The sequence below is a fragment of the Rousettus aegyptiacus genome, unplaced genomic scaffold, assembly GCF_014176215.1.
Source record: "Rousettus aegyptiacus isolate mRouAeg1 unplaced genomic scaffold, mRouAeg1.p scaffold_m13_p_4, whole genome shotgun sequence".
NCBI classification, from domain to species: domain Eukaryota; kingdom Metazoa; phylum Chordata; class Mammalia; order Chiroptera; family Pteropodidae; genus Rousettus; species Rousettus aegyptiacus.
Genome location: NW_023416307.1, coordinates 19180877 through 19191566, shown reverse-complemented (window position 1 = coordinate 19191566; position 10690 = coordinate 19180877). Strand labels below are relative to the sequence as shown.

Sequence of the window (10690 nt, the reverse complement as noted above, 5' to 3'; positions counted from 1 at the left end):
ATAAATTGTGACTAATAACCAAGTTGTAAAAAGACCCCTGTGCCCTTTCCCATTCATTTTCCACAAGATAAATTATACATTGTATAACAAGGACAGAAGACAAATTACACATACTGCAAATTCCTGTGAGAAATCTCTCTTTGTCTAGCCATTATATATATATTTGCTACTTGAAGTTTATTTTAGCCATAGCAAAAGATCTCATCTTTTGGTACCCAAATGAAGTAAAAGATGTTGTGATTTGATGTCCCCACTGAACCTGCCTCTAATGAACTAAGAAGTGTAATTAGATGTCACTGCTGGGGTCTTTGGCATCTGCTCCAGGGAACATAAGAAAACAAATTAGAGCATATTTCCCCATTGAAATAATTGCTTGGTAATTCCCCATAAGCCTGTTGGTGAGTTGTAAGCAGAGCCTTCTCTCTGTGTTTGCTTGAGGACCAAGTAAGCTAGATGAGGTCAGGTGCCCAGGTTGCTCGAACTTGAAGAAATATTACATTTGCTGGAGGACTGTAAGCAGTGCATGTAATATCTGGTTACTGCTTTGGATTTTCTTGATTAGATAATAAAGGAGTAGTAAAACCTTTTTGATGATCTCTGTCTTAATGTTCTAAAACTTTTGTCCTGCTGCAATGGTACTAAGCAAAGCAAGGCCTGGCCAGAGAAACGCCAGCCTCTAATAAGTTCCAAGACACTAAAAGAGCTCATCACCTCATAGTGTAAATACACATGTGGGCCATGGAAGCACTACATGTAGATGAAAAGTCACGAAGGTGCTATTCTCAGCCCTGGGCCGACTACCCAGCATCTCCATGTGGAGACAGCTCAATCTTAATATAGATAGTATAAAGATTTTTGATAGTATTATTAATCGGTCATTGACATTCCTTATTTATCTTGCAGATATAATAGATGCCAAAATAGATATATTAAAGTCTCCCAGAATAAAGATATTTTATCATATTTTCCTGACAGGAATTGCTAATAGTTTTTTTTTTATATGAATATAGTTGCCATGTTGTTTGATGCCTAGGCTATAATTGCTGTATTTGCTTCATAACTGTGCCTTTTATCATAACATAGTGTTTCTCTGTCCTTATTAATTCCTTATTCTTATAGTTCACCTTGACTAATATTATTTGCCATTCTTGATTTTTTATTTGAATTTCTTAGCATATCTCTGACCATCCTTATATTTTCTAACTTTATTTATCGTATTAAGTATTTTTGTTGTAGATAACAAGTTTTTTTTTTTTAAATAATTTGACACCTTATCCTACTGTAAGAGACTTGAATTAATTTGTGTTTAGTGTATAAAATAATATACTTGATGTTCCTCCTTTAATTTTCTTAGTAATACTTTCTATTTTAGTTTGTTTTATTTCTTTATACTTTTCCTATTAGGATTATGATTAACTTCTTTTTTTTTTAAATTATGCAACAATGCACAGATGTGTGAACTATCTATTTGAAGGGATCATGCTCATCTGAGCACTATTCCAGTTTTGTTTAATAAGCTGCAAGAGGTCTCGTGGATCAAGTGTGTTCGTTTCCTTTTTCAAAATAGGTTCTCGATCACTCTTTTCAGAGCTGCTCCCCTGATCGTTCCCTCGAGCTAGACCCCTGGGTGTCAACTCCCCTTCCTGTCTCTTCCTCAGAGCCACTTCCCAGTCTTTCCTGCCTGTTGTGTCTCCAGAACACGTGTCCACTCCTCCACACATGCACGGCTACTGCTCCAGGCTAAGCAACTCTCACTTTTCACCTCGGTGAGTGCAGTAATCGCAACTGACTCTTCTATCCCCAATAAGGAAAGGAAATAGGTAACATTTGTAAAATTCTTGTGAGAGATTTCTCTTTGTCTTATTCTCAGCAATACATTTTCCACACAACCTAAACAAACAAACAAAACCGATCATATTGTCTATCTTGCCCAAAGTCCTCCAATAGCTTTCTGTTCCCTGTGGGATAAAATGTAAAATCCTTAGTATGACTTAATATGGATTTATATGATCTGACCCCCAGCCTTATTCTTTAACCTCATGTCATATATACATACTTTTTGTGCTGAAAATGCTCCAGGTAAACTGGACTTCTCTCTGCTTCGTGAATGTACCAACTTTATAATACTTCTGGAAACTCTCATACCCTGTTCTATCAGCCAGGGATAATCTTCCTCCCTAAAGTTTGCATCCTTTTTGTTTCTAGTTTGTCAGATCTCTTCTTAAACACCTTAATTTGTTACTTAGACAATAGTAGGGTCTTATTCTCCATCATGCTTACTTATCACAATTTGTACTTAAGTCTCTTTTTGTGTGCTAATTTGTCTATTGTCTTTTGTCTATCATCTTTCAAGAGTGTATTCATGCCATGGTAACAGAGACCATGTCAGTCTCCATTGATGTACTCAGTACTGACTACCCCAGTGCTCACATAGTTTCAGGCACTTCAGACAGTTACCAGTAAGTATTTATTGAATGAGTAAATAATGACTGAATGTATCTACAATGTCAATAAAACACTAATTTACCATAGGAAGTACACTTTAGAAGTCTGAGTGAATAAAGGCTATGCAATACAAGAATTCCAATTAACTTAATGCTTATAACCAAAGCAAATGCAGCTAAGAAAGCCTTACTTAGAACAACAAGAATATTTACTAAGCATCAGTGTTTATGACACCCAAACTCTGAAAGTTTTAGTAGGTTCTGAATTTGGAAGACCTTCTTTTCTATTCTTACTTATTAATATTTATTGTATACAATAGGTAAAAATGAATTAAACTGCTGAAAATATCTTGTAACGTGTTTCACTCCTATCAATAATGGTAAATTTAATGAACACGGCTGCCCACTATCTAAATATGTATAGTTTATGCCAATAGCCTAAACTTTACTTTTTCCTACTACAAAATGCAATATATGTTTAAAAGTTTGTTTTGTTTCATTTTTGTTGCTTTTAAGAAAATGTACTTATAAAGCCGATACATTCTGAAGTGTCTTTCTTTAGAAACAAGACTAAAGAAAAAAACATCTAATTCTGTATAATGTTTAATGGATGAAGATAAGAACTATAGTCTTGTCAGAAAAAAAAAAAGAAGAAAAAACAAAAAGGAAAAAAAAAAGTCTGACAATTGAAATTTGAGATTGTGTCTGAAATCCCAGTCAGGAGGAAACAGTAAAATATAAGGTACCAAAGAATGAGGGAAAAGTCAAAATAAAGCATCCTATGAGACTTAAAAATGTAGAACTTTAAGAAGTGCAATAGCTAATGATGCAGTTTAATCTAAAGAAAAATGAAAAGTCTCCGAAAGACACCAGCTAGAGCTTGTCATTTTCCTGTTGAATACTTCTCACTGATGCACTTTGTAGACAGACACTCAGCTGCCTCTGTTAATGGCTTTTACCAGACTGCTTCCATCATTAGAGAAGAATGAAGTTTTCTCCCTGAATTGAGAAAGCAGATTTGTGACCACAACATTTACTATGAGAAGGGGAGTCTTAAAAGAAAACTTCTGGTTCTATAAAATTCTTTTACTTTTTTAGAAAAAAAAAAAAAGAGATTATTATCTAAGAATCGACAGATCCATCATCTTGAGAAGCCACTGACTTTAGAGTAGAAGAAAGTGAGGTGAGGAATAAGAGAAACTTTTTGCTAGCAGACCCATGCCCAACTCTCCTCTCTTGCTTGCCAACACAGCGGGAGATGGAAAAGTTGAATGTTTTATATCCCAGTGACCTTATAACAGAGGGTGGCCACATGTCATAATTTCAGCAAACGAAACCAAAGCAGAAACGTGTTGGGGGGATTTAGGGAAAGGATATGTGTGTGTGTGTGTGTGTGTGTGTGTGTGTAATTAAAGTATTAGTGATTAGCAGCCCCTGGCAGTACCCAAACTGCACTCTTTCTGTCATGAATTTGCACATGTGGCCCAGAACTGCCGAAGCCGCCTTGCCGTCCTGGGGAAAGGCTAAGGGTTGCCCTGGCACTCTTGAACCACTAAATCAACGTCAGCATCTACCTGACTCGAGACATCTAGTTAGGTGAAAATAAATTTTATTTTTTTAAGACCTTGTTTATTTTCACGTGCAGTCAGAAGCATTTGTACTTTTACATGAGAATAAATCTGAAACAAGTTCTTTATTAGACAGCAAATTTCAACATTTTGATGCCAATTCAACTGAGTTATAGATCCCTTACTATTCAACAAATTCCAAAACTTTTAGTGTAGATTTAAATTTTAATATTTAAAATGTATATATAAATGCTACAAACTGACAAGAAAACTTAAAATGGCTCATTACTTTCATTTCATATACACTTATTTGATGTTATCAGATCAATTTTGGGAGAAATATTTTTTTTAAGTTTAATTATTTTTCAGACAATGTTTGCCACCTTTATTCAGAAGGACTCATTAAAAGTCTATTGATCAAAGTCTTAGAAATAAATAAGCATATGTGAAATTGAAATATCATTAAATTTTCAAATGATTCTTGTTGTAAGTTAGTGTCATTGACACTTCTGAAGTTATTAAAGCTTAAAACTGGACTGTGACTTCAAGTAGATCTGGTTCACCAGGCACTATGGTAAACACGGGCATAAAAAAACAAATTGAACATGGTTCCCAAGATTAAGAAGCTCACAATCTTATGTAAGGGTTCCTATCCCAGCTGCATACTAATTACAGCAGAGATTAAAAAAACAACACAAAGTTCCCAGGATGCTGGTTTCATTGATCCGGGGTGGGGCCTCTGTGATTTTAAAGTCCAACTAAAGCTGAGAACTGCTCTTCTAGAGGGTTCATATTTATCTCCAACTAAACCTATGCAAATAAGCTCTTGCCAAGGAGGGCTAGTTTATCAATTATGTGTTTGATAAACCTAATCAGCAGAGGTGGTAGCGATCAGCCTTTACATGTAGGACTTTAGAATGGTGCTGATTACCATTTGTGGTATTTCTGTAACACTCTCGCTCATGATTTTTATGAGTTAGCAATGGATAGCCCTTTTCCTGTTTAACTTCTTGTTTAAAATCAAGATATCATGGTCCATACATGCTGTCCACAATACACACTCTCTCCTTGATGGGCGATGACAGGCAGTGATGAGAAATGCAGTCTTGTCACTGGCTCATTTCTTACCAAGAAATATGTTCCTTGTCTTCTTAAAATTGAAACGTAAGAGAGTGAGTGGTCAATTAAGAAATTAAAGATGTCTATTAATTGTCAATGTAAGAAACATTCAAATCTATACAGAATTTTTATAAGTATTTATTTGAGCCAGACTAATGACATATACCAGGGAGCAAGCTCTCAAATGCTCTGGAGAATAATAGTTTTGCAGCTTCTTTTATGCATTTGAAATTAGAAGGGTTGTAAGGAAGACCGCAGAAAGCAAAGTGGTTATTGGATTACAAGATTACGTTATTTTCTTGAGGGTTAACACTCCCTCAAGGGGTATTACTTCTGGTGTTTCAAAAGTGTGTTAACCTAGTTGCATAAGGACAATGACCAGTGCTGGCTTTAAAATCTTTCACTTAAGTTAAAGGCCTGGGGCGTGACTACTCACTATGACTTGTCCAGTTAGGAATTTATGGCCTGATCATCTTGTGAGGTTACTCTCCATACAATTTGTCTTTTCATCCATAAAATTATATTAATTTGAGGTTGTTTCTTGTATTGCATTATGTGCTTGAAAAAGAGATGCAAAGGCACAGAAAAAAATCTTTTCTGTTTAGTCTTCTCAAGCTATTTAAATATTAATAAGTGCTATTCGATGATGATGATAATAAGGTGATATGTTAGTATTTCAGTTGTTTAATGTAAGAGAGTTGTTCATGCAACAAATATCTATTAAGCACCTGCTTTGCTCCAAGAATCTTTATAGATTCTGAGGACACACAGATGAACAGCACAGAAGAGGTCCTCTTACTGGGGGGTTATAGTTGTGGGAATTCAGAATCAATCACTCAAAAATGTGCCTCTGTGGTATGTGGATTGTTTTGAGCTAAAAGGCAACTCTATCCATGGACTCAAGAAAACTTTTGCCCCTCCCTTAACTTCCAGAAGAACTTGAATTAGGGGGCTTGGCCATAATAAGGGATTATCAGAAATAGCCTTTGTTGACCTATCTATATATAGAGCATAGCAAACTTCTATTTTTCTACAATGACCCTTTGAAGCTCCCAAGGCATACTACTGCATCCCTAGCTCGGAATATCTTACCTCAATACCTCTTTCTATCTCTGAACCATTCGTGCATGTGGAATTCCCTCATGTATGTGGGGTTCCCATATATATGTGTGTATTAAATGTGACTATTTTCTCTTCCTACTCTGTCTCATAGCCATTTGATTATTTGACTGGTCAAATGAACCTTGAATGTAGAGGAAAGTTTCCTCTTCTTCCATGCAGTCTAATGAGGCAGTTCTATTTAGTTATAATGTTTTGCTTAAAATACATAATTTCTCTATGAAGAATATTTTTTAAGAGTCCTTTTTTTATGAATAGCTTCTTTAAAACATTTTTTTAAATTTCAGAACAGCACAGATTTGTGGCAGAATCGACTATACATATTGGTTGTTAAAAAACTAAATAAATAAAAATATACATAGCAAAAATAGGAAAAGTTTAGATTAAAAACATTTTATAATCCCAAAATTAATTATGGATAATATTTTGGCATATTTTCAGATATTTTTCTATAAACATAAATACAAATTTTAGAAAATGAAATTACATTTCTATAAAGTAAGTTAAGACTTTTATAATTTAAAAGACACTGTAATCAAACTATGCTATTTTGGTATGAACAAAACATAGGAAGCAATTTTAAAAGAAAAATCTTTAAAGAAATATCTTTGTCAGAAGGAACAAAAAAGACCTAGGTTACTTTCAAAACTGAAAATTTATTTTCAGAATTCATATAGTAATGAAAGAGTTAGTTGGAAATCTCTCTGGAACATAGAACAGCCAGAGCTCTTGAGGACAGTGCCAGTGTTTAGGAATTGGAAAATTTCAGGTTTCAGACTAACTAATCAGGAAACTCTGGCGTTCTCTTAACTTCAGGTTCTTTTTCTTAGTATCTCTCCTGACTGCTGCCCTGATGTGACTCAGCTACCCTTGCTCCGTTCCTCCATTGTGTGTCTTCTTACATCACTTGCCACTTTCAACTCAATTATTCTTTCCCTTAAACATGCATAGCTATTTTAATACCACCCATGGCACATAACATGGTATAATGTTACTAATATTGACATATTCCTAACACACACACACACACATACACACACATGAGGAAATTCTAATGAAAACATCCTAAAACAACAGATTGACTATATATTCATTTGAGCACATTTACGTATATTTACATTTTTCATAATTTGACTATACTCATAGGTTTTCAGCTAATGGATGCTAGTTCTACAAATGGCACTTTACATTCTTGGCCAATGGACTTTCTTCATTAGAGGTAAGAGAATTCCGCAATATGTGATTTTGAACTCTTGGTTTTGACTCGTGTCATATGTTTTGACTCTCAATGGCTGATGAGATAAATAAAAGGGATAGTGTTGGATTTGTTGTAAGAACTATAGCCAAAGGAAAAAAATGAACAAAAGATACTGGATGATAGAATAAAAGTTGGGAGACTGTTTAAGATTCCTTTAAGGAAATGGTCGAGAAATCGGGAAGTAGATATTATCTGGCATTAGGGGTGGACGGATGGAATTCCTTTCATTTAAGCAACTATATCTTGTCACAGCAACTGGAAGAAATTATGGCTGTGGACAAGTCATGGTGTCAGGGCGTTACCAATGTTTGATACAAGTGATATTCTCAGACGGTACCAGTAGTTTGGAAACTGCCTGATACTAATTATATCTAGAGGGTAATACAAAGTCTTTCCAAGGGCACAGATAGTTTCAAGGGAATTCAGTTTCCAGAGAATTAACTTCCGTGGATACATTTCCCTGAAACTGATCTGCCTGAGTAGTGTCAAGATGTTAGGTTAGTTCTCATTTTTCTTTCAAAATTGTCCTTCTCCTACTATACTCTCACCCAAACTGAGTCTTTTCATGAGATGTAAAAGTTGCCAGGTTTTCAATTACAGGAAAACTTCACAGAATGTATCTTAAAATCTTCTTTAATTAAGAAACCATAGGAAGAGCCTTTTCTTTTCTTTTTTTTTAGTCAGTCATTGTGGTTGGCAGTTTCTAGTATGTCTCCAAGATTCCTACCCTCTGAAGTACAACACTGTATAATCCGCTCTCCTGGACAGTGGGCGGGGCCTGTGGATATTTTAGGACATAATTACAGTATATAAGACTATCTTAGATGACAGGGATAGACTCTTCTGCTGGATTTGAGAAAGTAAGCTGTCATGTAGTTAGAGTTCTTGTACAAGCAACATGGAACAAGGAACTGTCGAGGCCTCTAGAAGCTGAGAGTGGCTCCTGACTGACAGGCAGCAACCAAGTTCTAAAGCTGCAAAGAACAGAATCAACCAAAAACCATCTTGGTAGAGGAGACTGGGATTCAGAAAGTCATTTCACCTGGCTGACACCTACTGCAGCCTGTGAGACCCTAAGCAGAGGTCCTAGACTCTTACGAGATGATAAATGCATGTTGTTCTAAGCTGCTCAATTTGTGGTATTTGTTATTTAGTATAGAAAAACGGTGCAGTTGTTCGAAAAGTATTTACCGAGCACATGTTGTATTTCAGATATTGAGAGATTCTCTTTAAGGACCTTTTCCAAAATCTCTGCCTTCATAAGACTTACCTTTTGGTGGGCAGAATGCCTATGATTAAAATGTAAAATATATAGCATTTTAGACAGTGATAGTCGTTAGAGGGGAAAAAAAAGTAGGAAAATGGGCCATGACTTGGGTGGGAGAGCATGTGGTCGGAAGTCGGAAAGGAAAAGGCAAAGGGACCAGGGACTGGCAGAGAAGTGATAAGGACAAGGACTAGGAGATGAGGTCAGAGAAGGAAATGCAGACTACATCTGCAGAGTTTCAAAGGTCATGGTGAGGTTTTTGCCTTTCATTCTGAGTAACATAGGAGCAAAGGGAGATTTTAAGCAAGGAGATGATGTCATTGGACTTTTCTTTTGACAAACTCACTGTCGCTGTTATAACATGTGGTATAATGTGGTATAGATGATAATATATCGTGTAGATTGACAGGAGGCCAGGGCGGAGGAAGAGACACCAGTTAAGATCCTATTGTAATAACCCAGACAAGAAGGAATAGTGGTTGAATCAGGGTGAGAGTAGTGAAAGGAAGTTAGGAAATTCGAATCCTTCCTTTTCAACAAAATTGAAAGCAGATATTGTTGATAAAGAGTTAAAATCTTCCACTCCATCTACTTACCTATGTAAAGAAGTTTCCTTAAAACTCATATCACTAAAAAGTGAACATGTAAAACAGAATCGATGCTGAAACCTAATCCTATTCTAGCAACAAGTACTATGTATCCATGGATACGTGAACTAATTAAAAACTTTCTAGCCATCTTATTAAGACATATTTTTGTGCTTATTTTTATCAAAACTTTCAATATATTTTCATCATTTGTTTATTAATAATAATAGTAATAAAACACAGTCCACAAAAAAACATGTCTTTAATATGTAAAGCCTTAAAGTCACAGGAATAAAAAATTAATTTCAATCTATATACTTTTTTTGCAGACAAGATTGGTTAATAACAGGTCTTCGAGCTATAAGTATATTGACTAGAAATATTACATGAAAATAAATATACGTGGGGAATTGAAATGGAAATTTGAATAAAGTTTTTGACTCTTTATTTGACAACAACGAACCTGTGATGATTAATTTTTTAAATGGATAAGGGCAAGAGCATCAGGTCACTGTGCTATTTAGATTCTACGTGCGTTTGAATTGGGCTGTCACAAATACCTAAAACATGCTTAAGTACTTAGGAGTTACAAGTCATGCTAACACATTGTTAAGTAAAATATACTCTATTTGACCTAGAAAAATGTACTCTCAATGTAACAGAAAAATGTGTAAAGTTTTGGTTTTATATGTCTTAGAGTTGGCAAAATATTAATGAGGACTGAATATATTATTGTTTATGCTTGGGTGTTCTGCTGGTAGTCCAGTGGTGTTTGGACATATAAAAATATAAAGACATAAATAATATATAAATCGTTATATGTTCTTCTATAAATTTCATTTTTGTCCCTCTTTAGGAATAACTGTTTCATAATCAACATTTTCATATAATTTGCATTTTATTGATGGTAATAACCTAAACATTTAAAAATAAAATGTACTGTAATTATAATCAAAGAGCAGAAAGCTTGAAAATATGTTTGTGTCTATGGCCGTGCCACCCTGACCAAGCCTGATCCCATCTTATCTCAGAAGCTAAGCAGGGACAGGCCTGGTTAGTACTTGGATGGGAGACCATGTAGGAAGACCAGGTACTATAGGCATAAAAAATAAAAAATAAGGAATTGTAAGTTGGCAAGGTCCTTGCAATCTGTGAGGACAACCAAAAGTTGCCTCACCTAAAAAAAAAAAAGAAAATGTTTGTAAAGAATTTAGTCAACGTAAAAACAATAAGAAATATTTGTTCATGTTTTTGAAAAATGTTACGTTTATTAAAATTTTCAAAATAGTTTATTAAAGTTAGAGGTATAATACAAATTATAAGCAAAG

At 34.9% G+C, this 10690-nt stretch overlaps 1 pseudogene; it reads left to right on the top strand.

The window, feature by feature from the left end:
- Nucleotides 1–10345: 10345 nt before the first annotated feature.
- Nucleotides 10346–10464, top strand: LOC118602664 (annotated as a pseudogene).
- Nucleotides 10465–10690: the final 226 nt, after the last annotated feature.